This window comes from Pleurodeles waltl, chromosome 11 (assembly GCF_031143425.1).
Source record: "Pleurodeles waltl isolate 20211129_DDA chromosome 11, aPleWal1.hap1.20221129, whole genome shotgun sequence".
Classification (NCBI taxonomy): domain Eukaryota; kingdom Metazoa; phylum Chordata; class Amphibia; order Caudata; family Salamandridae; genus Pleurodeles; species Pleurodeles waltl.
The window spans coordinates 719,458,410-719,481,485 of record NC_090450.1 but is presented as its reverse complement, the minus strand read 5'-3'; the positions used below and the strand labels follow the sequence as shown (position 1 = coordinate 719,481,485).

Genomic DNA, 23,076 nt, shown 5'->3' with positions numbered 1-23,076 from the left:
TGACCCCACTACCACTCACCTCTAAAGCCATGTTAATCACTTACTCACTTACATAATCAGAACGCTTTCTGGTTTCACACCAGATTCCAATACACACATATGTATCCAATGTTTGCTGTCATTACTTTATTACAGCCTTGATAAAGTCACTTGTGTGACGAAACACGTGTTGGCTGTATCTCCACGATGACTCAATGCTTTCTAAGCACCTACGAATAAAGACACCATCTGCAAACAGAATTTGAGACTCGTTTCAACTTTATACTTCCCTCAACTCTCGGAACCACACCAGGAATATCTTTTTCTGCCTTACTGTTGGACATTACTCTCTGTGTGCTGTGGCCAATGTTTTCCCATTTTTGCTCTAGGGTACTCCTAGTACCCGTTTTGGTGCCTACCGGGCAATAAGGCACCGGGCCATTCTGCACCGGACTTTACTCTCACTTATCTATTCTGTTTAAACCACATGTCTACTGTCTAGAAGAGCGGCACCTCTCACCCTTACTGCCCCACAACTGAAAGATCTTGGTCTGGCCAGCGCCGGAGTTGACAGACGATGCCAGTCTGGCTCCAAATAGGAGTTGAGAATTACAGTGGGTTCAGCACGACCGATGGGTGTTGGCAATGCCAGGAATGGCACCACTGGACGACTAGAGCCAGTCCAGATTTGGGAACAGATCTAAAGGACCCGATTGGCACTGAGGTCAAACACACCAGCAGGATTCCAGCCAAAGTACCTTTCAAACATATGGGGACCTGAAAACGCTCCAGAGTGGGTGGTTCGTCCACAGATGCGGTGCATATCCTCAAAGAATTCTTTCAATTGGGTGAGGCTCGCTCTAGGAAAATCTGGGAGGGTGGAAGTGGACTCAGGCACTGCAGTGGAAGCGTGGGCGCAGGACCTAGATTTATGTTGTTGTTTCTGCACCTCGTTTGATACTTGGGCTGATGCAGTGAAGTCAAAGAATGCTTTGACTTCTTGGTCTTCTTCTTGTGGGACTTACTTGACAAAGATTTTGGGCTGACGTGTTGACTTAGAACTTCATGATTTTCTTCTGTGGGATTTACTTGACAAAGATTTTGAACTTGATGGGGACCGAGGGGAACGACTTTGAGAGTGGACCCGTGACCTTCCAGGTTCACTGGCACCTAGTGCGGTACAGAGTCGTTTGATGCTGATCGACCAGGAGCTTCAACGCATGCTCCTGGACGCCTTTGGTGTTTATTGCACTGAAGTCAGGGAAGGCCGTGGAGCCATGGTCCGTTTCCAGGCACAATAGGCAAGCCAAGTGAGGGGTCAGGTATAGGCATTTGCCTCTGACAGGCTCCAAAGGACTTAAAACTTACAGGTGTCTTAGGGAACATCCCTAAGACACACTGGGAGCAAGAATACTCAAAACATATTGACAGAAGTCGAAAAAAGGAAGTCAAAATATGACTGAGGTAGCCTTTCCAGATTTGCACAGAAAGAAAAGAATTGATGTTAGTGTGCTGGGGTGGTGTCCGTATAGGTACAGTGCACGTCACTAACAGCTTTGCAATTATTATCTCAATAAAGAAATTAGACTTTTGCTCCACAGCGTGAAGACTGACATCTAAAACCAAATCTGTTTTTCTCATTGCAGCTGAGAAAAAAATAAACTAGAGAAATTACAAGACCACTGGCATTCTGTATATCTATATACATATTGTCATCAAAATGAGCAGAAGGCAACAATTTCACCGTCTCTTGAAAGTCATCCTCAACTTGCTCAGGGTAAGAACGTTTAAATTTGAGAGCATTTGAATCTATGCCAAAAAGGTTATCAAAGCCCTTAAAAATCTGTTGCAATGCAATCACAGACTTTTGTGGAATCACATCCTCCTTTAAAAAAGCACATGTTTGAGTCTTAGGGCCTGATTTATGAAACGTTAGCGCCGCCTTTATGTCATTTTTTGACGCAAAAGTGGCACAAACTTTTTTGTATTTTTTTTACGCAAAAGCAGCGCAAACTTGATGCAAAACCAGCGCAAACTTACAAAATATAATTATATTTTGTAAGTTTGCACTGCTTTTGCATCAAAAAACTACGTAAAGGCGGCACTAACTTTTCATAAATCAGGCCCTAAGTCTTTTAAGACGACTCTGTCACTGGAGTCTTAGATGAAGACTCCAATTTCATAGATGCTGAGCCCGACATTATTCGCAAAGTTAATTTCACTGTCAGTACAGGCTTTGTATAATAAGTAGTGAACCCACCAATTGTTTTTCTCAAACGAATCCAAGGCCAGACATAAACCCCCAACTACTTATATAACCTGGCTGCTGGTATGCGTCTCCGCCACTATAGTGATTCCATAAGGCTGCTGTGTAGCACAAATTGCCAGCATAGTTTTAAAGATATTGGGGGTTATTACAACTTTGGAGGAGGTGTTAATCTGTCCCAAATGTGACGGATACACCACCAGCCGTATTACGAGTTCCATAGGATATAATGGACTCGTAATACGGCTGGTGGTATATCCGTCACTTTACCGTCACTTTTGGGACGGATTAACACCTCCTCCAAAGTTGTAATAACCCCCATTGACCTTATACAATGTCATCCCAGGGGAAGGAACTCTTATCACTGATCTGGGCTGAAAATTCTCCAGGATAGGTACCAACTCCGAAGACGACAACTCTAACTATTCCATAGCATTCCTCTTTCATCGTTCTCTATGAGAGAAAGATACGTTTATTTTTGCTTCTGGTGCTTCTTCTCATTAGACTACCTAATTTGATAGGGTCTCGATTTGGATTTGGCAGTATGCAAAATAATTTGCAATTCCACATCTCTTAGCACTGTAGGCTGCACGAAAACACGAGATAACACTTAGCAGCATCATGAGCGCTAACCAAACAGCTAAGGTGCTTGTTGTGGATATCGGTTATTGATAAAAAATAGTTTGTACATTTTTTATGTCAAGGTAGCAAAAAGATGAAAACTCGACAACTCTGGTTTCGCATCTCTTGTCCACAGAAAAAAAATGGAAGTGTTACTAGTGTTGTATGGTGTATTCATATTGGCGGTAATATTGTCAGCTGTGGAGACTCTGATACATGGTGAAGCCCTGCTGGCACTGAAGAAGGGTACTGCTGAAAACAAATCTGGATCTTGTCCTGGCGCCTTGGGGATGCTCAGGCAAGGAAGTATGGAAGGTATCCATTAGGAAGAAAAGTTACTCACCAGTAACACGTTAACTTCAGGGCTGGGTTTATCAAAGATTACGGACCCCATGAACTTCCCTTTCCAGCTTAAGGAAATCATTATTTCCAGTAATACCTGTAGGAGGCTGGACTGGCTTGTAGTGAGTACCAAGGGGTACTTACACCTTGCACCAGGCCCAGGTATCCCTTATTAGTGTATAGGGTGTCTAGCAGCTTAGGCTGATAGATAATGGTAGCTTAGCAGAGCAGCTTAGGCTGAACTAGGAGACGTGTGAAGCTACTACAGTACCACTTAGTGTCATATGCACAATATCATAAGAAAACACAATACACAGTTATACTAAAAATAAAGGTACTTTATTTTTATGACAATATGCCAAAGTATCTTAGAGTGTACCCTCAGTGAGAGGATAGGAAATATACACAAGATATATATACACAATAGCAAAAATATGCAGTATAGTCTTAGAAAACAGTGCAAACAATGTATAGTTACAATAGGATGCAATGGGGAAACATAGGGATAGGGGCAACACAAACCATATACTCCAGAAGTGGAATGCGAACCACGAATGGACCCCAAACCTATGTGACCTTGTAGAGGGTCGCTGGGACTATTAGAAAATAGTGAGAGTTAGAAAAATAACCCTCCCCAAGACCCTGAAAAGTGAGGGCAAAGTGCACTAAAGTTCCCCTAAGGACAAAATAGTCGTGTTAGAGGGAAAATGCAAGGAAAACACAAATCAGCAATGCAACAACGATGGATTCCTGACTGAGGGTACCTGTGGAACAAGGGGACCAAGTCCAAAAGTCACAAGCAACTCGGAGATGGGCAGATGCCCAAGAAATGCCAGCGGTTGGTGCAAAGAAGCTCTTACTAGGCTGAAGAACTGTGAATACTGCAGGAACGACAAGGGCTAGAGACTTCCCCTTTGGAGGATGGATCCCCCACGCCTTGGAGAGTCGTGCAGAAGTGTTTTCCCGCCGGATGGACGCCAACAAGCCTTGCTACACGCAAATCGTGCGTTTGGCGTTTTTGGACGCTGCTGGGGCCCAGGAGGGACCAGGAGGTCGCAAATTGGACCTGAAGAGAGAGGGGACGTCGAGCAAGACAAAGAGACCTCACTGAAGCAGGTAGCACCCGGAGAAGTGCCAGAAACAGGCACTACGAGGATGCGTGAAACGGTGCTCGCCGAAGTTGCACAAAGGAGTCCCACGTCGCCGGAGACCAACTTAGAAAGTCGTGCAATGCAGGTTAGAGGGCCGTGGACCCAGGCTTGGCTGTGCACGAAGGATTTCCGCCGGAAGTGCACAGGGGCCGGAGTAGCTTGCAAAGTCGCGGTTCCCAGCAATGCAGCCCAGCGAGGTGAGGCAAGGACTTACCTCCACCAAACTTGGGCTGAAGAGTCACTGGACTGTGGGGGTCACTTGGACGGTGTCGCTGGATTCGAGGGACCTCGCTCGTCGTGCTGAGAGGAGACCCAAGGGACCGGAAATGCAGCTTTTTGGTGCCTGCGGTTGCAGGGGGAAGATTCCGTCGACCCACGGGAGATTTCTTCGGAGCTTCTGGTGCAGAGAGGAGGCAGACTACCCCCACAGCATGCACAAGCAGGAAAACAGTCGAGAAGGCGGCAGGATCAGCGTTACAGAGTTGCAGTAGTCATCTTTGCTACTATGTTGCAGGTTTGCAGGCTTCCAGCGCGGTCAGCGGTCGATTCCTTATCAGAAGGTGAAGAGGGAGATGCAGAGGAACTCGGCTGAGCTCATGCATTCGTTATCTAAAGTTTCCCCAGAGACAGAGACCCTAAATAGCCAGAAAAGAGGGTTTGGCTACCTAGGAGAGAGGAAAGGCTACTAACACCTGAAGGAGCCTATCAGCAGGAGTCTCTGACGTCACCTGGTGGCACTGGCCACTCAGAGCAGTCCAGTGTGCCAGCAGCACCTCTGTTTCCAAGATGGCAGAGGTCTGGAGCACACTGGCGGAGCTCTGGACACCTCCCAGGGGAGGTGCAGGTCAGGGGAGTGGTCACTCCCCTTTCCTTTGTCCAGTTTCGCGCCAGAGCAGGGGCTAAGGGGTCCCTGAACCGGTGTAGACTGGCTTATGCAGAATTGGGCACATCTGTGCCCAAGAAAGCATTTCCAGAGGCTGGGGGAGGCTACTCCTCCCCTGCCTTCACACCATTTTCCAAAGGGAGAGGGTGTCACACCCTCTCTCAGAGGAAGTTCTTTGTTCTGCCATCCTGGGCCAGGCCTGGCTGGACCCCAGGAGGGCAGATGCCTGTCTGAGGGGTTGGCAGCAGCAGCAGCTGCAGTGAAACCCCAGGAAGGGCAGTTTGGCAGTACCAGGGTCTGTGCTACAGACCACTGGGATCATGGAATTGTACCAACAATGCCAGGATGGCATAGAGGGGGCAATTCCATGATCATAGACATGTTACATGGCCATATTCGGAGTTACCATGGTGAAGCTACATATAGGTAGTGACCTATATGTAGTGCACGCGTGTAATGGTGTCCCCGCACTCACAAAGTTCAGGGAATTGTCTCTGAACAATGTGGGGGCACCTTGGCTAGTGCCAGGGTGCCCTCACACTAAGTAACTTTGCACCTAACCTTTACCAGGTAAAGGTTAGACATATAGGTGACTTATAAGTTACTTAAGTGCAGTGTAAAATGGCTGTGAAATAACGTGGACGTTATTTCACTCAGGCTGCTGTGGCAGGCCTGTGTAAGAATTGTCAGAGCTCCCTATGGGTGGCAAAAGAAATGCTGCAGCCCATAGGGATCTCCTGGAACCCCAATACCCTGGGTACCTCAGTACCATATACTAGGGAATTATAAGGGTGTTCCAGTAAGCCAATGTAAATTGGTAAAATTGGTCACTAGCCTGTTAGTGACAATTTGAAAGTAATGAGAGAGCATAACCACTGAGGTTCTGGTTAGCAGAGCCTCAGTGAGACAGTTAGGCACCACACAGGGAACATATACATGCACACCTATGAGCACTGGGGCCCTGTGTGACAGGGTCCCAGTGACACATACATATAGGCCACAAACCTATGAGCACTGGGGTCCTGACTAGCAGGATCCCAGTGACACATAACAACCATACTGAAAACATAGTGTTTTCACTATGAGCACTGAGGCCTGGCTATCAGGATCCCAGTGAGACAGTGAAAACAGTGACAAACACCCTGACATACACTCACAAACAGGCCAAAAGTGGGGGTAACAAGGCTAGAAAGAGGCTACCTTCTCACAATACCTGCTTTCTGAAAGTTGTCTGTTTTTCAAAAAGTGAATTAGAAATATGAAGGTCTGATTGTATGTGATGATACTAAGAAGGGCAGGGCCAAAAGCCTTGCCCTATGCCCAGCAGCTAATGTGGTGAGGTACTGGCATCGCGGAAGACCACATTCGGTTCCCTGAGCATGTCAGGGCACGAGCACTAGGAGCACAGTGCGACCTGTGCTCAGAGCCCATTCTTCATGGGCACAGGTTGTGCACACCTGTGGTGCAGGAGGATTAGGCTTAGACCATGGCTTGAACTCAGATCCTGAACTCAGATCCTGAACTCAGATCCTAGGGAAACTCCGCATAGGGCTCAAAATATATGTTAGCAACACCACAAAAGACACACATACACGTTTTCACTAATAGCTTTGTAGCGTTATATTATGTTTTGAGCGTTCCTATAAGGGCCTCTATCATTAGCATGACGAAGTAGCAGGTTGATAATCTGGGCGCTGTTGTGTATACTTCTGGGAATTCCATTCATCTGCTGCATATTTCGTTTGGTAGCACGTGATTAGCAGAGTTGTTGAATGTTTAGCGTAGTAAAGTTTGTTATGATTAATGTAAAATTAAAATTAGCTTAACCTTCATAAATGTTTTTTTAGTGTCTTTTGTGTATAGAAGGACTTGCGAGGTCTTTTTCGGCTTTTCATTTGAGCTAGATGATTGTTTATGCATTGCTTAGCGAATGCGGAGTATGTTCTAGGCGTGCATGGCTACAGGGACAGATCACTGCGATGTAGAGTTGTGCATGTGAAGGTGTGGTACGTTTACGCTAACCTTTCTCAGGCGCTAGTTGGTGTTATGCTGTAAGCAGTGCTTTAAATGGGCCGGTACTGTCCGGTACTGAGTACTGGCACTTTTTTATTTGGAGAGGGAGAGTACCGGCACATCTCAAGAAAAACGCAATACTTTTAATTGGAGAGTACCGGCACTTCTCGGAAACAAGCAGGTACTCTGGCACAGAGTACCTGCACTTTAATTTTTCCATTTCAAGCACTGGCTGTAAGTGTTGTGTGCATGATGGTTTAGGGGGTCAGTGAAGTATGTTCTGCTTGAGAATGAGTGGTTCCCAGGAAAGGTTGACAAATCTTCAAACATGAGCCAAGTTATATGCATACGGTACGTTTTGTGAAGAAGGACCTCACAGCATTGAACAATTTCATTATTACACTTGTTACTGCATAGCTAAGGATGTGGTAAAATGAACTGTATAAAACAGTGAAGGCTTTAGTCACAACAGTGCATAGTTCACAATATAGTAATTCACAGCCATATGTACACATTTTAGGAATACCGATTAATTGTGATTTTCTGCAAAACACAATTAGGAAATTGCAATTCCAAATGTATAAAACACATTAAGTTTTATTTAGTGATTCCTATTGGGTCACAACTCTACCTACCTTATGAATATTAATGAGGTAGTGTGCATTTTGTGACCCATTAGGAATTGCAGCCATCATAGAGATGGTGGTCATGCTAGGGTCAGAAGCTCACCATGTCTGTGACTGATTTTTAATAATGTAATCATGTTTTGTTTTTTAAATGCAGCCCCTTTTTCCTTAGAGGAAAACAGAAAGTATTTAAAAAGCAAAAAATGAAATGTTTAAGTTTAATTTTTTTAAAGTAGACAGTGGTCCCTGCCTGCTTTTAAAAATTATTTGCACCAACTTTCAATTATAGTTAATGTAGTGTGGCTACTGAGTTGAATACACTGTCTATGGAGATGTGTGAGTTATAATAATTTACACATGGTGCGTAAATTACATTTAAGGTATAACTATAGTGACTTTTAAGTTTGGTTGTATAGAAAGGATAAATAAAGTTTTCCTAACTACAACAAATGTTTCTCCATCTTCAGGGACCCCAAAACCTGCCCAGGCCAGCTTCGCAACTGGCTATGAAGAAGACCGTAATGGTTAAAACGCGTTGCCATTGATGTGAGCTATTAAACAACTATTGGAGCTATCTGGAGTGCTGGGATTTAAAACGTTAAAGTTCTTTTGCTGTGTCATATAATTACGGGTACTGCACCCGTAGCCATGCACCGATCCCGGCTGGTGTGGCCAAGAAGAAATATAAATATATATATATATTGTGTTAATAAATACTATTAGCTTTTGTGAATTCCTGAGTGTGCGTCTTCACTGTGGAAGTTTTTGCATTTTTTTATATATATATATATATATATATATATAAATATATATATATATATATATAAATATATATATATATATTTATATATGTGTATATATATATATATATATATATATATATATATATGGGTTGTCTGGTTAGCAAGCTCAAAAGACTGTGTAATGAGGTAACAAGGTACGCTACTTTTAATAAATGGAAGGTGATGGATAATTTGTAAATGAAAGTTATACCTATAACTTTAGAATTTTTAAAGTTTGTGTAGTCTAAACTTGGTTTGTATAGTGAAATGAAGTTTTCCTAACTATAACTAAGTTTTAATGATTGGTTCTTTACATTGAATTTGAATGTTTTCTTTTTTCTTTTTACATTTTTAATAAAAATGTGTTTAAAATTGCAGAGCCCAGTGTTGCAATTGAAGAGTTATTATGTGTAGTGTTGTACAGTACAGTGGAGGAGAGTGTTGCAAAGTCTTTAGTCATAGATTGGAGCATTGTAGATTATAATCGAGTGTAGTAGAGTGTAGTACCATACGTACAGTGTAGTAAAGTGTCATGTAGTGTAGTGGCAAGGTGTTGTAAACTGTCATAGAGAGGAGTAGAGTGTTTTAAAGTGGAGTAGGGTGAAGTAGAGTGTTACTGAGTGGAGTATTGTCAAGTGGAGTGACGAGGAGTACGGTGGAAGAGAGTATTGTAGAGTGGAGAGCCATGTCATATAGTGGAGTAGGGTATGGTAGAGAGAAGTTGGGTGGCATGGTGTCAACTGTCATACAGTTTAGTACAGTGACTTAGAGTGGCTGAGCTTAAAGTGGAGTGGAGTGGCATAGAGTGTAGTACAGTGTTGTAGAGTGGAGTTGTATACAGTGGAGTAGAGTGTCGAACAGTGGAGCAGTGCAGAGCAGAGTATACTACTGTGGCGTAGAGTGGGATAAAGTGTAGCAGAGTGGAATATAGTGGAGTGGAGTACACTGGAGTGGAGTTGTGCAGGTTGGAGTAAAGTTTCATAGAGAGGAGTCGCATGTTGTAGGCTATAGTGGCATGGAGGGGAGTAGAGTGGAATGCTGTAGCATACAGTAAAGTGTCAAAAATTGGAGTACTGTGTTATACAGTAGAGTGTAGTGGGGTGTTTTACTGTATTGGAAAGTAATGCAGACTATAGTAAAGTAGAGTGGCATACAGTCTAGTTGATTTTCGTAGAATGGAATGCTGTACAGTACATACATGTTGTACAGTGCAGTACCTGGAAATGACATACAGTGTTATAGAGTACAACGGCATTGAGTGACGTAGAGTGGAGTACTGTGACAGAGTAGAGTGGAGTAAAGTGGGGTGCAGTGGCATACAAAGAGTTGTGTACAGAGTTGTATAGTGGATTGTAGTATTGTAGAGTAGAGTAGAGTGCTGTACAATGGCATACAGGATAATACAGTGTTGTCCAGTGGAGTGAAGGGGTGTAGACAGGAGTAAAGTGTCTGAGAGTGGCATACAGTGATGTAGAGTGTTGTGGTGTGGTGGTGCATAGAGTACAGTAGTCTATGAAACACTAGAGCTGCATAGAGTGGATTGTTTTATAGTAGCGTAGACTGAGGTAAAGTCTTGTACAGTGGAGGGGAGTGGTGTAACATACTGTGGAGTAAAGTACAACAGAGTGTATTGGTGTGTCGAAGAGTAGCGTGGAGTGTACTGGTGTAGCATAGGTCATAAACTGTTATAAATTAGAGTGAGGTTTCATAAGTAGAGTGGAGTGTTGTGTGGTATAGAAAAGTGTCTTAGAGTTGAATAGAGTATTGTACATTGGAGAGTATGGCCACAGCTGGAGTATAGAGTTAGACAATGGATTGTACAATGATAGGGCAGAGTAGAATGTCGAAGACTACCATGAGGTGTGGTAGACCTTTATGGAGTGGAGTTATATACAGTGGAGGAAAGTGTCATACAGTGGAGAGGCGTAGAGAGTTGAGTGGAGTACACTGTAGTGGTGCAGAGTTGATTACCTTAAAGTGGAGTAGCTTACAATGGAATAGCACACACAAGAATTCTGTACAGTGGATTATAGAAGAGTTAGTGGCATAGAGTGGAATAGAATAGATTAGAGTGGTGTACAGTGGAGTGGCGTAGAGTGGAGTATGGCATAGTAAATTCGCGTAGAGTGGGGTGGCATACACTGACGCAGCATAGTGTAGAATTGAGGAAATTGTGATAAATTGGAGAGGTGTCTCATACAGTAGAATGGTGTGCTGTGTAGTACAATGTTGGAAACTGTCATACAGTGAGCATTGTACAAAAGAGTGTACGGGCACAGAATCAAGTCCAAATTTGGACAGTGGAGTGTACAGGGATAGAGTGTAGTAAAGTCTAGTAGAGTTGCACAGAGTGTAGTAGAGTTTTGTAGAGTGGAGTTATATAGAGTGGAGGGAGTACACTGGGGTGGCTTAGAGTGGAGTAGAGCAATGTGGAGTGGCAAAAAGTGCAATAACGTAGAGTGAAGTAGCATAATCTGGAGTGGTATACAGTGAAGTGCTGTAAAGTGAACTTGCATATAGTGTAGTAGCATACAGTGGTGTGGCATAAAGTGTAATAGCGTATAGTATAGTAGCGTACAGTGGAGTGGCATAAATTGTAATAGTGTATAGTATAGTAGCGTACAGTGGAGTGACATACACTGAAGTGGTTTAGACTGGAGTGTTGTATTGTGGTATGCAGTGGAGTGGGGTACAATAGAATACCATACAGTAGAGGGGCAAAGACTGAAGTTGTGTACTGTGTAATAGTGTAGAATGGAGCGGCATAGAGTGGAATAGCATAGAGTGGAGTACAGAGGAGTGACGTAGAGTAGAATAGCGTAGAATGGAATAGTGTCAACTACAATAGCATAGAGTGGAGTGGTGTACAGGGGAACGGTGTAGACTGGAGCAGTGTACAGTGGAGTGGGGGTAGAATGAAGTAGTCTATAGTGGAGTGGCATAGAAAGGAGTGGTGTATACTGGAGTGGTGTAGAGTGGAGTGACGTATAGTGGAGTAGTATACAGTGGAAAAGTGTAGAGTGGAGTGGTGTACTGTAGAGCCGTGTAGACTGGAATAGCGTATAGTGGAGTAGCATACAGTGCAGTGGCATTCAGTGAAGTGGTGTAGAATGGAGTGGCGTATCCTGGAATGAGATAGAGTGTAACAGCATACAATGGAGTGCCGTACAGTGGAGTGGCGCCCAATGGAATAGCATAGAAAGGAGTGGCGTAGAGTGGAGTGGCATAGAGTGGAGTGGCATACAGTGGAATAGCATTCAGTGGAATAGCATTCAGTGGAATTGAGTAGAGTGGAATAGCATATATTGGAGTAGCGTATAGCAGAGTGGCAAGCAATGGAGTTGTTACACTGAAGAGGCCCAGAGTGGAGTTCCATACAGTAGAATAGCGTAGAGTGGACTGGCTTAGAGTGTAGCTGTGTACAGTGCAATAACGTAGAATGGAGTGTTGTACAGTGGAGTGGCCTAGAGTTTAATAGTGTATAGTACAGTAGCGTACAGTGGAATGGCATATAATGGAGTGGTGTAGACCAGAGTGGCATACAGTGGTGTGGGGTAGAGTGTAACAGCACACAGTGGAGTGGTGTACAATGGAGTGGGGCCCAGTTGAACAGCATAAAATGAAGTTGCATATAGTGGAGTGCCATACGCTGCAGTGGCCTACAGTGGAGTAGCGTACAGTGGATTGGCAAACAGTGGAATAGCATACAGTGGAGTGTTGTACAGTAGAGTGGCAGACAGTGGAATAGAGTGGAGTAGAGTTATGTTCAGTAGAATGGCATAGAGTGGAATAGCATATAGTGGAGGGGTGTCCAGTGGAGTGCCGTACAGTGGTGTTACATACAGTGCAATAGCGTAGAGTGGATTGCTGTATAGTGAAGTCTCATACAGTGGAGAGGCGTAAAGTGGAGTGAGGTAGAGTGGAATAGCGTAAAGTGGAGTGGCTGCAGTGGCATGGCATAAGGATGTATGAATAATTTAGCAGCATTGTAAATTATGATGTGCAGAGTAACTCAGAGGAGTGGGGTCCAATTGAACAGCATAGAATGCAGCGGATGCAGTGGTGGTTTCTTCTTGAGAGCAGGGGAACATCACTCCCCCACACCCGCTGCAAGCCACGCAGGCAAAAATAAAATGCCAATTTAAAGATTTCATTGCCATTTTATTTTTATCTGCACAGCACACACCAGCCTAGAGACATGCGAGGCGTGTCTTCTGCTGCTGAGTGGCAGCAGAAGACTGGAGCAGTGGCTTGACTGGATGTTCTAAAGTGCGCATGACATGTTGGACGGCTGTTTTGTGATGGCCAAAGTGACATGTGCACTTTGAAACTCTCCTCTCAGCTGTCTTAAGATAGCTGGGTGGAGACCAAGCACTGGCCTCTAGGGAAGAGGCCTTCAAACTTTTTGATGCCGGGACCCGCTCAAACCTTTTTAGGCATAAGGACCCCCTCCTGACAAAAATTTCTAGAACCTGGTACTCCTCATCCTCAACGGTCATAAACATCCCCAGTTTCCACTGCAAATAATTTTTATGGTGAGGAAATAATGAGAAACAGTGTTTAGCAAACCAAAGGTCACTGAGTTTTGGGGCATGGTCAATGGTGTGGCTACTAACAAAGGTCCTTATTTATGAGGAATTTGCATGGGGCAGCGGTGCAAGTCTTCTTTCTACACTGCCCTACCCCAATATAAAAGGGCAGGAATGCATCGTATTTATGAATTACAGTGCATTCCTGTCCTTTCCCCTTTGCCCTAGTGCACAAATTGCTGCCTAGAGCCAATGTAGGCAGGATTGTTTTTGTGCAGGAAGGGGCACCTTCCTGAACAAAACCATCCTGAGAGATATTTTCATCTTTCCATGTGTGCAGCATAATGCAACACACATGGAAAGAAGAACAAATGAGGAGAAATGAAAACATTTCTCATTCTGCATGTGTAATGTTTTGGCACTGATCCAGTTTACGTGATATTGTAAATCTGGGACAGCGTCAAAATCTATGGGTGTTGCTTGGGAACACCCACTGCAACCCCTAAGGAACGCCTCCTTGACACAGAGTAAGGTCAGAGGCCATGCAAAGCCGCTTAGGGTGGCTGTGAGTTGCCTCATAGGTATGACTGAGAGGCTTGTGCCGCCGGAGCGTCAACAAGTTTTTAAAACATTTTTGCTGGATCCATGGACCCGCCACGTATCAGGGTGAAAACATTAAAAAAAAAATTGTTTAGCCCTGGGGTGGGGGTTCCTCTGGGACCCCACCACCAGAGCTAAGGGGTCAGGGTATCTGTACCTTGTCTCCTTTTCTTTTTTTTCCAATTTTTTTCTGGGACTTGGCAACCGAGTCCCAAGACAGCAGCCAACACCTCCTGGTTTTATGTTGACAGTCAACGCGCTTCGTGTTCATTAAGCCCCCAGGTGGGCCAATTCCTGGGGGCATTTTTTTTTGTGTGTGCAGGAGATCTCCTGGCCTTCCCACAGCCCCAGGGACCACTACCTCGCTGGGGCGAAATGGAAATTATATGCGGGGGTGCACGCCCCCCCCCCCCTCAGCACCCTGGGGTCACACCTCCCAAGGGTGAAATTATTTATTGGCATGGGGGAGACCTGTTGGCCTCCCCCCGAGCCCCGGGAACCGCCACCTCCCCAGGGCTTAAATTAATTAAGAAGCGGGGTCCCATCCAGCATCCGGGGAGGTGCCCGGGGATTGCTACCTCCCTGGGGCTATATAAAATAAATAGGGGAGGTGTGCCCGGCCCCTCCCACCCCAGAGACCACCACCTCCTTGGGCTTCTTTAGTATTTGGCGCGGGGGCCACATGCCCCCTGCTACTCCGGGATCTCCACCTCCCAGGGGCTAACATAAAAAATAGTGAAGGGGTCTGTTGCAGACCACCTTTAGGCCCAGTGATCACCACTTTGCCGGGGCTATATCTTGTAGAGGGGGGCCGTGTGACCTCCCTCATGGAGCCACTGATGGCCCTAGAGATCACCACCCACTAGGGCCGGCTGCTGCTATATCCCGGCATGCCCAGCCCTGGGACATACATGTTTGCTGTGGCTTGGCTGCTGCTTTGCAGCAAACACTTCGTTTTTTTACTGCGTGACCTGTAAAGCAGGTCCTGCTTTCAAAAACAGAATCTTTCATCTCTGTGTGCAGGGACAGAGATAAAAGGTTTGCTTCAGCAACCACGGAGCTGCTGCTTCAAGCAGCTCTTTGGTTGCTGAAGCAATGAGACTGCGGGGGAGGCCTTGAGGCTTCCCCCACAGTCCCAGATAGCCCATAAAGGGATTGTTTAAAAAAAAAAACATGTAGGGACCGCGGGGGAGCCCTCGATAGCCCTTTAACGTCCGACAAAAAAAATTTGAAAAGCAATAGCTCAGTGTGAAGGTCGCTGACCTTCACATTGAGGGTTCAAGTCCAGCTAGACTTGTGTCCCTGTCTTTTATTTTTTTTGCTACAAATCTTTAAGGCTCATACTGAAAGTTACTCTTACTCTTTTTAAATGACAAATACAATTTTTATTTTTTATTTGTACAGAAATATCTAATTCTAAGTATGTCATATAACAAAGCCTAAAAAAAACTCTCTCTCTCCCTCTCTCTCTTTATCTGTTTCAAACTTTCTCACACTCACGCACCCACTCAGACACTTACGCACCCACTCACAGACCCACTCAGACACTCACATACCCACTCACAGACCCACTCAGACCCTCGTGAACCCACTCAGAGCCCCAGTCAGACCCTCACGCACCCACTCAGATAATTATGCACCCACTCACACCCTCATAAACCCACTCAGAGCCCCAGTCAGACCCTCACACACCCACTCACAGACCCACTGAGATAGTTATGCACCCACTCACAGACCCACTCAGACTGTCACACACCTACTCACAGACCCCCTGACACTCTCATGCACTGATGGCTTCCATCACTTCCTGGACAGCAGCATTAGCAAACTTCTGGCACTGGCATATTGTCTGTAATGATTCAGCAAAAGGGACACCCATAGCAAAATGCTGGCCCTAGCAATGGAGGTAATTTTTTACATATGGGGCACACATAGGACTTTTTCAAAACATAATTGGGTCAACTGATTGGCACTGTCAGATTTCAACAGTTTGGCACACAATGAAAGGACTTGAAATGTTCTATTAGAGCCCATTGCTTTTCAAAATGTTCCCGGGGAGAGAACCTCACACTCTTTAATCTCCTCTAGAAGACATCAGACTCACTTTGCTTGCATACTACAATTCAGTTAATGTTCCCATGACACATTATATCCACGCCTTCACATAGATGATATACAAAAATAGACGTTTGTGGTATATTAATCATGCAATATTATGGAAATTCAACTATGTGAATAATTTTGATATCATCAGGATGAAGGTCATGTGACATCACTGCCTAGGAATATTCAATGCCAAAGGTCATATGATGTCACTTCCTGTGACATCATTAAGATCAAAGGGTAGATGGTGTCACTTTCGCTACCTCTAGCATTTGGGAGAAGCGACATCCATGCTCTACTGTCCCTTCAACTTGGCAAGGGTGGAGCAGTAGTGGAACTCCTGCCAATTCAGTGTTCTTATTTCTGGAGAAGGAGTGCCTCATGGTCCCGAAAACTGATAATATTTGCAGTGGTGTAAAGGGAGCTGGAAGGTGTACTGCCACATTTGGCGAGACAAAAGTCCTCATATTCCAAGCCACCTCTAACTATACTGACTGAAAATGCTGTGACAATGTGTGCGAGTGCGCATGCTTAAGAACACCCACCCACATCTTCATGTAGCATATCGGTTGCCCCACGAAAGAGGTTGACACTATGGGGGTCATTCCGACCCCGGCGGGCGGCGGGCGCCGCCCTCCGGGCGGAGACCGCCAAAAGACCGCACAGCGGTCAAATGACCGCGGCGGTCATTCTGACTTTCCCGCTGGGCCGGCGGGCGACCGCCAAAAGGCCGCCCGCCGGCCCAGCGGGAAAGACCCAGCAACGATGAAGCCGGCTCCGAATGGAGCCGGCGGAGTTGCTGGGGTGCGACGGGTGCAGTGGCACCCGTCGCGATTTTCAGTGTCTGCAAAGCAGACACTGAAAATCATTATGGGGCCCTGTTAGGGGGCCCCTGCACTGCCCATGCCAGTGGCATGGGCAGTGCAGGGGCCCCCAGGGGCCCCACAACACCCGTTCCCGCCATCCTGTTCCTGGCGGTAGAAACCGCCAGGAACGTGATGGCGGGAAGGGGGTCGGAATCCCCATGGCGGCGCTGCAAGCAGCGCCGCCATGGCGGATTCCCTGGGCCAGGGGAAAACCGTCGGGAAACCGCCGGTTCCCCTTTTCTGACCGTGGCTTTACCGCCACAGTCAGAATGGCCCAGGAAGCACCGCCAGCCTGTTGCTGTGCTTCCGCGGTCGTTGGCCCTGGCGGTCAGAATGACCCCCTATGTACTACAGAGGTGCGCCCATTGGCCTGTGTTTCATGACACAAAATCTAAATGGGCCACACTGTGCTCATTATACAAAGCACCCAGACATGCTCCTTACTTGTTCTGATGCTTCTTCATTGATTAATTTATTGGTGATTTCTCTAGTGTGCTGCATGGAATGTCATTTTGGGGGTCATGAAGCAAAGCATGGAGGAGTACATACATACTTTCTCTATATAATAACATATCTTTATGCCTAATATTCCTATTTAGGATAGCGACACACTCATGTCACCCAGAAATATACATTGTCAGTTTTCCTGTATAATTGAATTTGCCTCTGCTCCCGAAAATCTAAATATAGCTCTTCGAGACCACAGTAATGGCACAATACACATTATATGACTATGTCTACTATCACGTACAGTGCAAATAAATTGGCAAACACAATTACACATTTAAATATCCCTCTTGTGTGTCTCAGATATTGACATGTGTACTTGCATAAGGCCAGCGTGCATCCGAGAGCTTCCCCATTTAAGGCTGGCAGCCAAGTATGAATTTCCCGCCCCTCTACAAAGAGTGGAGACGCTGTGATAAAGAAAAGTAGAAAGGAGCCCTCTTCTGTCTTTTTGCCACTTTTTTCTAGGGACTCAGCTGAGTCTGAGTTCCAAGATGGCTGTCAACACTTCCTGGTTGAAGTGTTGGCCGCCAATCAGATCTCACTATGAGATCTGTGCAAAGGCTCCACCCAGATATCTATATTTCTTTTTTTTTAACTCCAAAACTTCTGAACAGATTTACACCACATTACCAAAAAATAGCTCTTTCTAGACCAAGAGCTAGCTTTCTGACAAATATGGTGTAATTCCATCTAGCTGTCCGGGCTGTAGTTGTGTCTAAAATAGCTATAGGAAACTGCTTGGGGAAATGTGTTTTGGGATCCCCCTTTTTCACGGCCCCTGCTTGACTTATCACCCTCAAATTATTAAGACAGTAGCTACAGTGAATGGAAAACTAGTTTTGAAAAGTTTTGTGAAGATTCGGCAAACAATGACAAAGTTACTAGCAAAACAATAAACGCTTTGTCTATGGAAACTAGTTCCTAATTATAACTACCTACTGGTGACCGCCAGCAGGTAATATATACACCTAGCAGAGTGCTCTGGGATCCCATTAGTGGGTGGGACAAATCAGTGCTTCTGACTATTGATGAGGATCTCCTGGAAGAGAGGGGTACATACCACACCACAAAGTGAGGCCTGACAAGTGTTTCCAGGAACCTCATGCATTCCTTGTGCCACTAACCCACTCATCTCCGCTCTACAGTCTCCTGTTTCACTCCAATATCTGACAATGCAGTAATTTTCTTTCCTCTCGAGGAGCCATGAGTGCACAATTCCTATCTGTGAACCCCTCGCTGGTCCCACTTCATTCATCCAGGTTTACCTCTTTCCACTCTGGCAGGAGCTCTGTGTTTCAGAAGGGGCGACCAAATTGAGAAGCAATGCAAAAGAGCCCAGCTAAGCAGCACTGGACCAAGAGAGGGGGCATCAGCTCAAAGTAAGCTTCAAAGGCATTGTCTGAATTTAATTATTAATGACACATACACTCCCCGTGTTAATCTCTACTCGAAGTAGACTGGTAGGACCATCTCTTGATGCTTGTGGCTTTCATCATGCCTGCTCTCACAACTCCCTCCAACCCACCACTCTGCTGTTGACAACCTTTCACATCAAAATGTATCTATAACAGTGTGCTTACACATGTTACTGTATTGGATTGCTCATGGACTACAACCAACGTTTTAAAACACTTACGTTCCTCTACAGTTGTGAAAACATTGTTTGACAGCTGCTACTCTGCATTATTAGCTGAGACTAACATGATAGCTCCTTTCAAGAAGACCAGTCACTCAAACTCTGTCTGTAATTCTTAGTTCTAAGTCTCTCTCTTCCGCTAACAAAAGAAAATTTGTGAACTAGAAAAAGGCGCTGGAGTTCTCAAAGGTCCTATACTTCTTTGTATATTATAATGACTTCCAGGATCATCTACATTCCTTAAGGCCTTGGCTGTCAAATTGCAATTCATCTAAGATAAAATAAACTGTTCGAGAACTCCTTAAATGGGAGAAACAAAGTTCACCACACCAGCCTTCTACTTAAAACCTCAGCCCACATTACCTGCAATGAGTATGTGGGCTCTTTCCTGAAAAAAGTATCCCCTTTCAGAGATTCCGTTAACAAACACATCTCTCCGCTTGATGCCCTTACTCCATTGAAAACAAAGCAAGGGGATTCTTCTCTCTAATGACAGAACTATCTATGATACTAATAATCAAAGGACCAAGGCCCTCATTATGAACATGGCAGTTCAGACGGCCATGCCGGCGATGGCGGAAATTACCGGCACCGGCACGGCAGTCTGGACCGCCATATTCTGAACAAGGGAGAGCCGCCACAGGCGGTCCTCCGCTACTGCCAGGCTACCGCCGACAGGCAGCCTGACGATGGCGGATTACTTTATCCGACAGGGCAGCGCTGCCCTCCGGATAAAGAATCCTTGTTTCTCCAGCCTTTCCCTGGCGGGTTCCCCTGCCAGGGAAAGGCTGGCGGAAGGGGTGCTCAGGGGCCCCCCTGGGGGCCCCTGCACTGCCCATGCACTTGGTATGGGCAGTGCAGGGGCCCCTGTGCAGGGCCCCGTCATGCAGGTCACTGCCCGATTTACGGGCAGTGATCTGCGCGACGGGTGCTGCTGCACCCGCTGCACAGCGGCATTGACGACGGCTCTATGTGGAGCCATCGGCAATGTCCCGGCCCAGCAGAATGTATATTATTTGGCCGGCAGGGTCTCAAGGGGAAATGCGGTCTGTGATAAGACCGCCAGCATGAACACGGCGGGGATTCCCGCTGTGTTCATAATGACCCCCCAAGTCTTCTTTCTGACAATGTCAGACCATTGCACGTTATCAAAAAAAGAACTATGACAACTTCTCTAAATTATAATGTCAGCTTATTATCTCCTCATTAACTTCCGCTTATCTTATAACTTCAGACCTGTTATCACCCTGTCCTGGATGAGCACTCTCTTCAAGAAATGTGTTGCTCTCCAACTGGAAAAGCATTTAAAGGAAAACCAACTACTGTGCCGAAATAAATCTGGCTTTAGACAGTGATGCAAAACCAAAATGTACACCACTTGTCTTTTTATTCTACTACATCTGTCTTCAGTGTTTGACACAATTAACCATTAAAGACTCTTACAAATGCTAGAGTTTTGCATGTGTTTCAAAGGAGGGGTTCTAAATTGTTTTCAATCGTAACCAACAAATCATTATCAAGTAATAAGGGAAGATATTCCGTCTCCAGACCTGTCTGCGTTAAATGCAGTGTTCTCTAAAGGTTACTGATTGCACCAATACTAATCGTCCTCAAAATAGAACCTTTAAGACTACTGATGGAAGAGACTGGAGCATCCATTCATAAGTACTCTGGTGATACTCAACCGTACTTAATCTTTTTGTGACAAAAAAAAATGCCTCATCAGCTTTCAAGAGTGATTGCCAATAAATATCTGGGAATTAAATTCAGACAAAATCAAATTAATTGTGACTAAACGTGTACACTACCCCAAACTATATGAAGAATGGCTGACATTTCTAAAATCAAATAGTTTCGCACTGATTTTGGCAAAGGTCGTTAAATCCTCAGACGTTGTTTGACTGTCTCCTCTCCATGGTGACACAATTTGATCAAGTAGTATCCAAAGCCACGCTTCGCACAATAAAAAAACGCAAGGCTTTCTTAAAGCCAAATTACATCTGTATCACTGCACATTGTATTATAATCTCGAAGACAGACTAAAAACATTCCCTTTTCGTTGGAAGCGTCATTATGACCAATTGAAGCAATCAGCCACTGCTGTTACCCTTTCTCTAGCACTAGATATATGTACACGTCACATTTGTGATGAAATACATTCACTGGTTCCCACTGGAAGATACATTAAAAGTTATATGGTTTGCATTACCTAGAAAGCCATCCATATGCTACAACATTTGCCTAATAGGGGCCACTAGAAATCTCCAAAAATACACCCAATGACAAAATAATTAATGTCCTGCAAAGCTGCATGTCAGGTCTTGTCCAAGGCCACCCCTTCACTTTGGAACATCCAAGATCAGAACTTTGGAGACACTGATCATCTTTAGGAAAAGATTCAAGATAAACAAGTTACTTACCTTCGGTAACGCCTTTTCTTGTGGATACACTAGCTACCTGTGGATTCCTCACCTAATGAATTCTCCCAATGCGCCAGCATTGACGGAAATTTTCTTCCCAGCTCTGCACGTCGACGAGGACGTCACTATTGCCCGACTCCCACTTCAGTTTTCCCCATTTTTTACGTGCCTTTGAGGCGAACAGGTGATCACCTGACATCACATACTTGACATGACTACATCAATCAAACATAATACGCAATATTTAATCAAATAAAAACAGCAAAAATATGCAAATATAAATATCTATATATCACCATATATGTATATATATATATATACATATATAATCAAATATAAATACACATCCTTATATACATACACCCTAGGAAATCTTGGTATGACCAACCAGGCAACGGGGAGGCGGGTGGGACCGTGAGGAATCCAGAAGTAGCTAGTGTATCCACCAGAAAAGGCATTACCGAAGGTAAGTAACTTGTTTTTCTGATGGATACAACTACCTGTGGATTCCTCACCTAATGAATAGAGTCCCAAAGCAGTACCGCACTTGGTGGCGGGTGCCTGAATGGTCACACCAAGAAATCCCGCAGCACGGACCGTGCAAAATGGCCATCCCTCCTAAACTCCGAGTCCAAGCAATAATGCTTTGCAAAAGTGTGGAGGGAAGCCCAAGTTGCAGCCTTACAAATTTCATCCACAGGAACACCTCTAGCCAAGGCCGAAGAGGCCAACTTAGCCATGGTGGAATGGGCTCTAATTCCAACAGGTGGAACCTTCTTTGTTAAGGAATAACATACTTTTATGCAAAGAATGACCCACCTGGACAGCGTTCTTTTGTGGACAGCCTTGACTTTCCTCTTCCCCACGTAGCCAATGAAGAGCTGATCGTCCACCCGGAACTCTCGTTCTCTCCATGTAGAAACTTAAAGCTCTCCTCGGGTCAAGCCAATGCAGTCTCTCCTCCTCTTTTGATGGATGACGAGGAGGATAGAAAAACGAGAGAGTTATAGATTGTCCCAAATGGAGGGGTGTAACAACCTTTGGTAGGAAAGCCGCCCTGGTCCTCGGCACCAGCTTGTCCGCATGAAAAGAAGTAAAAGGGGGTTTAACGCTAAGCACTTGAAGTTCACTCATTCGCCTAGCCCACGTGATGGCTATGAGAAAAACAGTCTTTAATACCTAAAACCTTAATGGACATGAATGTAAAGGTTCAAACGGCGAACCCATCAGGAATGTAAGAACTAAATTCAAATCCCACTGAGGCATAATAAAAGGAGTGGGAGGAAACCTATTGGTCAGACCTTTTAAGAACCTTATAACTATAGGGGACTTAAATAAAGAGGGTTGATCGGGAAGGCGCAGAAAGGCCGACAGTGCTGACAGATAGCCCTTAACCGTTGCAACTGCACAACCCCTCTGCGCCAAGGACAACGCAAACAATAAAATGTCCGACAAATGGGCACGTAAAGGATCAATTTGCTTATCTCCACACCAAGCAACAAATTTTGCCCGTCTGCCAGCATAGGTAGATTTAGTGGAGTGTCACCTGGTTGATAAAATAACGTCCACCACTTCTGGCAGGAGAGAAAAGGAACTCAGATTGCCCTGTTCAATTTCCAGTCATGAAGGTGCAAGCTCTGGAGGTGGGGGTATAGAACCTGCCCCTGCGACTGCGAGAGAAGGTCTGCCCTGTGAAGGAGGTGGAGAAGAGGGCACAGTGAGAGTTGGAGAAGATCTGTGTACCACACC

General features: G+C 45.1%; 1 protein-coding gene and 1 pseudogene across 1 annotated transcript in view; one reads left to right on the top strand and one right to left on the bottom strand.

Moving 5' to 3' along the window:
- Positions 1 to 23,076, bottom strand: part of FAM178B (family with sequence similarity 178 member B) — an 80,507-nt gene that overhangs the window by 16,652 nt on the left and 40,779 nt on the right. The window lies entirely within an intron of this gene.
- LOC138266767 (small nucleolar RNA SNORA64/SNORA10 family) lies at positions 14,794 to 14,898 on the top strand (annotated as a pseudogene).